This window comes from Pinus tabuliformis, chromosome 1_2 (assembly GCF_031772625.1).
Source record: "Pinus tabuliformis cultivar Carrire ecotype Pingquan chromosome 1_2, CPIR1, whole genome shotgun sequence".
NCBI lineage: Eukaryota > Viridiplantae > Streptophyta > Pinopsida > Pinales > Pinaceae > Pinus > Pinus tabuliformis.
The window spans coordinates 677,716,730-677,724,183 of NC_142298.1; positions in this window are offsets into that span (position 1 = coordinate 677,716,730).

The window sequence follows — 7,454 nt, forward strand, 5'->3', positions numbered from 1 at the left end:
ATTTCCTGATGCTTTTTCTCTTAAAATTATTTATGGCTAATTTATTTCTTTATGGGAACAAAATATTTTCGCCATCGAAAAAAATGTTTCGTTGTGGGTGTGTTGTTTTTTATCATTCACAACAAAATTTAATGTGATTTGGGTAATTTGAGACCAGATCTATATAGGTATTTATGATTGCTTGTAGATATCATCTGATCTAATATGATTTTTATTCATGGCAGATGTGCTTTGACTTTAATACAAGGAATCCCACATGGGCATTGGTCAATTATGGGATTTTAATTTGCCTAAATTGTTCTGCATCTCATCGTGGTCTTAGTGTTCACATTAGCTTTGTCAGGTATGTATTTTAATCTTTACTACTCAAATTGCAATGTGTATTTCTTTATTTAGGCACTAAAATTTCTTCGGGGTGCTTTTCCACTTTGTGATTCCTTCTTGTATTTGTGATGTCTGTAAGAAAATTAATTAAAAGTAAAGTATCATATTCTGTTTTGAGGGTTTTGTTGACTTTGTGATGTCTTCTTCACAGCATTTTTTTTAAATTAAAATTAATATGGCATATCCCTTTCTGAGGCTTTTGTTTAGCATGAGTGTCGCTATCTCCATGTAATGCATATTGAATGATACATTGTAAATTGCTCTATTAAAAATGCACATTAGTGAAGATGGTGTTCTAATATTTAACGTAGCACAATAGTATTTAGCATAGGAGGACCTTCATGACATATCTACCCCTACAATCAACTACATGAGAGATATGCCTTGGTCTTCTCATCATCTTAAGACAAAGATTTTAATTTTTGCTATAATTGTAACATATTATCCCTCATTTAGGAACTAACATTGCTTAGAGGTACTTGTGTGTTTTCTGTTTCCCTATTGTCTTTGTGATATCATTTTAATTGCAAGCTAACTTTAAAAAAAGAGTGTCATTTATTTCCATGAGGATTTTGATATGTATTAATGACAGTATCCCTCGTAATGTATATTGGATGATACATTGTAAACTACGTTGTTGAAGTGTATATTAGTGAAGGTTTCATTCTGACATTTAGCTTAACATAATAGTGATTAACATTGGACAGTCATGACAGATATGTTGATACAATTAATAGCAATTAATAAACACAACACTGCATCATTTAAGAGGGTATACATTGGGATAACACAATTGGATGTGGTGGTTTTGAACATCTCATGGTGTATATCCCTACATGTACACTCATCAAATGCTACAATTTTAGGTGCATATTCGTAATCTATAATCAAATAGGTGAGTGCCCTATTTCATGTAAACGTTTGTATATGGTAGGAGATATGTCACATTTGAATTATGATGTTTATGTGTTGTAACTGGTTATTGCATTTTCTACTTGGAGACAAAACAATATTGTCTACCACTAATCAACATGGAAAATACCCCTAAGACTGAATTTTTCTACCAATGATGTACTATTTTACAAAAAATGATTGAATTTTACTAGATCAATGGGGGAACCATGAGAAGCTATTTTGGTTGATTCCACAAAGAGCTTGCACCTAGTAGTTTTACCTAGCTCCATCCCTTTCAAATTTGTTCCATTCGGGTGGGGAAAAGCACATTGAAAAAGGAATCCTAGTGGACAAATTAATTACTCGTTGACATGAACAGTGAACTAATACTTCATTACAAAGTAGAGAGGGTTTATGAATGACCCTATCAAAGAAATTTGGTGCATGTAGTGGTAGGAAAGACATTGTAGACCAAAGGTGTGAAGGTGCCTACTCAAATGCATGACTATTTTTGGTAAGAGAATTCACGGATGGGATATTATATTGGTTATAGTCTGTGAAGAACATGGGATGCACATGCGATTGGCTGATTAAGTCTACTTTATATTCTTTCTGTTGTGTTTTGACATAAGTTTAACTCTTTTTCTTTCTCACCTTTAGTTTTCTTGAATCTTTCCTAAACTGTTTTAGGACTATTGTCTCTAAAATCCCTTTGAGTCACTTGTTTGTCTTATGGTTGGGCTAGAGTGAACATGGCTTAAGATATTAACAAATTATCCTACTAAAAAATTTCTTAATTGATTTGTATGTATTTAGTTTCTTTTCTACTCTTTATTACTCCAGTTTCTATGATATTAGCCTTGTAATGAAACCATTAGAGAATATCCTCTCTTTGTAGTTTTTCAACTAAATATATTGACATTTGGCATTGCATTGAGAGGTGCATTCTATAGTCTACATCTCTAGTATGCCAAAAACCATACATACATAAATTTGATGTATTATCAATAAAATATAAATCAGTGAAGATTCGTACTAACCGTGTATCTATCATGTGTTGAGATTCAAGGTGCAAACATTTTTTAGAGTGCAAAAACTTAAGGAAAGGTTCACATTTCAAAGGATTTTGTTTGTCTTGGTGCTTGACAGATCTAGGGTTAAGATAGATCTATGTAGGGTGATTTGAATTATGATATAAATAAATATCACTTTTTTATATATTCATCTCCATCTCTCTGAACCATGTTTGACATTTTTCTTATTTCCTGTTTTGGTTGGCTTGCTAGATTATGACTACATTTGTGTTTGTTTATTGCAATATATTGTTCATATTTCTTGCAAAGAATATCATATTAATCACCTTGGGCCTAGATCATATGAATTTACAGGAGAATGAATTCATGGAAATATTTTAGTTATGTATCATAGTTGCGGATGAGAGCATACACAATGGAATAAAATAATAAAAATGGAAATATAATGAATAGAGGGAATGCGTTGAATGTTGGAAAATACCACCAGTAAGTATCTCCACTAAGGAGAATTACTAATCCAAATTCACACCTTGTTACATAATAAAAATAAGGGTTAAGAACATTCATCATGGCTACTTGTAAAGAAAAAAATTAAATTAGTGGGTCCAATTTTGGACCATTGACCAATCCTAGCTTCATTCTCTTAGGGACTTCCCAAAGATATCTAGGAAACAACCAACTGCTCCTACAAGCTATAACATTGATCCATAGACATCTATAATCATTAATGCCCTTCATATTGTTGGGTATGTGTTATATTCTTTATACCAGTAGCCTCATGCATAGGTCATATATGTTAGGGGAAATGAGATCATACACAATTGAGATGCAACCAAAAATATTATCTGTTAAGATGCTAAAAAATCAGTTGGAAACGGTAAAATATGATGGTAAGTATAAGTCATCACTCTCAAAAAAGTTAATAGCCCTTGCCACACACAAAGAGAAATCTATCCACATAAAGGAACAAGTTCATGTAGCAGAACTCGAAATGTCCACCAAGATGGTTTTGGATAAATTTAATGATGTCAGTTGAGCGTAGTTGAATGGTTTTCTTCTAACAATAAAGAAATATGGGTTGGAATCATATAATTAGTCATTGTTTTGCATGATGAATGTTTTCTTTTCAGACCTATTATTTTCTTATCTAAAACTCCACTAAGGAAAACTCAAATAATGCACATGCAGGAAAACAGAAATCGAGAAAATGAAAGTTGACAACTCAGTTGATGTAGCAATGAATTCCTCCAATACCTGCTGTGATTATTCATGGAAAAGAAAGTGTGGAATATGAGAATGAAACATATGCTCTTACTAAAATAGCCTTGCGAGATGCATGCAAGTTAACTTCCACGTCCAATAAAGATATGGAAAGAAAGCTAAAAATGAAAACTTGTATGTATCTAGTTGGCTTCACTTAGAATAATCAATCAACTATATTGCAATTAGGATTTTGTTAGTTCTACCTGCAGTTTTATATCCACTATATTGTTTTGTAATATTGACCATCTCTATTAATATTCTTTTTCTATCTGAAATATGCAAGTTTTCCTTTTAACATGAAGTCTTCTAAGAAATATTGTACACAATTTTTTACTTGCTTGAATTATCTATCACATGGTCAAACTATATTTTTTCAGTACAAGAAGCATTTTATGAAAATTAATGAAATTCACAGATTCATTTGGCAAGGCCTTTGGGAAGCTTCAGAAACCTAAAATATTGAATGTGAATTCTATTTTGAGGATTGCAGAAAGCTTCATGGATAGAGAAAATAATTTGGAAGATGAGTTCTCCAGGTAGTATTTCTCTTTGAATAAGACCACTAGTTGCAGTGGATTTTCAATATAATTTATAGTTATTTATCAAGCTTCAACAAAAAGCTTATCCTTTTTTGATTGATTATTAATTGATGGATTTGTTATTTCTACTTGTTGCTATTTCTTGAAGTTTTTGTGCTAACTAGTTTGAACTAATTGAGGATCAAACATTGGTGGTATTGTTGTAATATGTTAAATTCTTGTTTGTATTGAATCAAGTATTTGTTGTAAAAGATCAATCGATGTGTTATATCTTGGAAATTACAAGTGTCGTAAATATGGGAAAACTATTGGTTCTTTGCATGTAAATCTGCAAAGAAGATCAAAGCTACTCTTATGTTATCTTTTCATTATAATGATCACTGATGTTTTGAGTTTGAGTGATTGAGGATGGCCACAGGTGTTCCCTCAAATTGGAAGTTTGGTGTTGGAGTTCAGTGTGGATTTTCCATTCAAGAATCATATAACAATTGGAATCTAAAATTTACATTCCAAAATAATCCTATTTGGGGGATTACTACTGGTGATTGCTACATTATATTGTACCATAGGTTAGGAACACAATGGGAAGGGAATTGTCTTTGATATTTATCCACTTATATTGTAGTGATCCATAAATATAAGAAAAAACATTAATAATTTGATATAGACTAGTTGGCTTATTCATATGTGATAATGAACCCAAATAATAGTTCTTATCTGAAGAAATTCTCATCAGACTTGGGCATCCTTGACATCATCGACCTCAGCCTTGGACTTATTCACTTAGCCTTATACATTATCCAGTTATATACATGTATACAAGGCTATCCTATTAGTGTATCCTTGCTACTTCATTTCATTTTATTCTAGACTTAGCTTTGGCTTTTTCTAGGAGTTTTGTTTGCACTCCCACACTATATAAGTAGTCTACAACTTGAGATTTTTAACATGTAACTTAGTTGGCATGATTGTTTCAAGCATTCCTTGAAGGTTGAATAGTAATTTTATTAAGGTGTTATTTTCTATTGTGATGTTTTAGTTGCTTTGTTTATACAGGTCATCTAACCACATAATGGCTACTATTGCTCAACTGAAGAAAACTTCTTCAAGTTTCTTGCTTTTATGGGGAAAATTGCATTGAGAATATTGTTGATGTTAAGGTATATATCATATAAATCCTTTATAGTTTAGTTTATTTTATATTCCAGTGTTCATCGTCTTTCATGTCTTATACCCCACATTGTATATTCTTTATTTTTCAGAAAAGGAACTCAGTATTGACAGTAAGAAGCATGAATTGAAGAACGAGGAGAACAATAATATTGGAGCGACAAAATGCAAATTAAAGAGAGAAAGAGAAGAGAAATGGTCTAGTGGTACTTGTAGAGCCAATATCCCACATAATACACACACATAGATTGTTGGTCAAGTCCTCATAGTTGGTGAATTCACCTGCAATGCCTTGGCAATACAATGATAATGTTTTGAAGTGATGAAACAATATTTCATGTGTAAATTTTACTCCAACCAATATTAAGTCGGAAACTCATATTCTAATACTTGACATTTTATATAATATAATTTTCGTGGTTGAAATTATTTATAGTTTCACTTGATATTATTTAGTATTATAATTAACATTTGTAACTTTGTGTTTTCATATTTGATGAACACGTACATTGTATGACATTTCTTTTTTTAATTTAGTTGCAAAATCATACTAATTGATTTATGTTCATTAATAATGAATGCTTAAAATCAATCTAAAACTACTAAATTAGTAGTTTATGTTGATTAATGATGATAACAAATAAAATGAATATACGACTAAACTAGTTTTTTGTAATGGTCGTTAATGAAAGTAAATGAAACGACTGTAAACTACTAAAGTAGTCATTTATATAATGAATATGAAACTACCAAAAAAGATAAATGACTATTGCAAATGATAAAATTGTGATTACAAATGACAACTAAATTTTGCATATATATGACTATTAGTAGCTAATTTAAAGTATCTTATAACACTACCAAAATTTAGTCATATTTCTTTGGTCATTAATTGGTTTCAAACGATGACTAAAATTTGCATATATATGACTATTAATAGCTAATTTAAAATATCTTATAACACGACCAACATTTTGGTCATATTTCTTTAGTCATTAATTGGCTTTCTCGGTGATCATTTAGTAATATATTTGGTTGTGTATTCGGTTTTTAATTGTGGAAATTAATGAATAAATCAATGACCAAATTTATGACTAAATATACTACTAGATAATAAAATTGAAACAACCAATTAATGACTAAGCTAAAAACACGGCTAAAAACTACTAAAAGTTGGTCGTGTTATAAGATACTGTAAATTAGCTACTATTGGCCACCGATCAAAAAATAGTCATTTATATGCAATTTTTAGTCTTTTTTTTAGTAACTAATTAGCCATTTTGTACTAAGCATTTTCTTGGACTCCAGAAGCAACTAAGGCCTTTGAGCATCTTAAAGAGGCAATGTGGCAAGCATCGGTCTTAGCTACGCCAAACTTCACAAAAACTTTTATTGTGGAATGTGATGTCTAAGGAAATGGAATTGGTGTTGTTTTAATGCAAGAAGGAAGACCCATTTCTTTTGAAAGTCGTCCAATCAAAGGAAAGTATTTACACAAAGCTATTTATGAGAAGGAAATGTTAGCAATACTACATGCACTTAAGAAATGGCGACCATACCTAATGGAAAGGCACTTCAAGGTAAAAACATATCATGATAGGCTTAGATACTTTTCAGAACAAATATTATCTTCAGAAGAGCAGCAAAAATGGGCCACGAAGATGTTGGGTTATGACTTTGAAATTATCTACAAAAAACATAAGCAAAATGTTGTTGCAGATGCACTCTCAAGAAAGGATGAGGATGTGGAAGCATTGCATTGTGCCATTTCTATTATCCAAACAGATTGGATAACCGAAGCAAGGGATGAATGGTGAAGAAGTGTGGGCACTCATTCAAAAGTTGCAACAAGATCCTAGTACACCTGAGACATTCAGCTGGAATAATGATTCATTATGGTACAAAGATTGCTTGTACCTTTGTAAGAATTCCCAACTCAAACAAAATATTCTTCAAGAATTGCACACCTCTCCCTTAGTAGGTGTTGACAGTGTTGGACCCACAAACATGTCATGGGATCTCCCCGGTAAGAGTCCCAACTAGACCTCAGACTGTTTGGTGTAGGATTCCCAATAGTGGGTCGTATAGTATCGCCTTGACGGTGGTCGCGCGTAGAGGTAAGTGAGATTTCCTTGTTGGTAGAAAGGGTGTGACATGCGCAGCAAGCCAA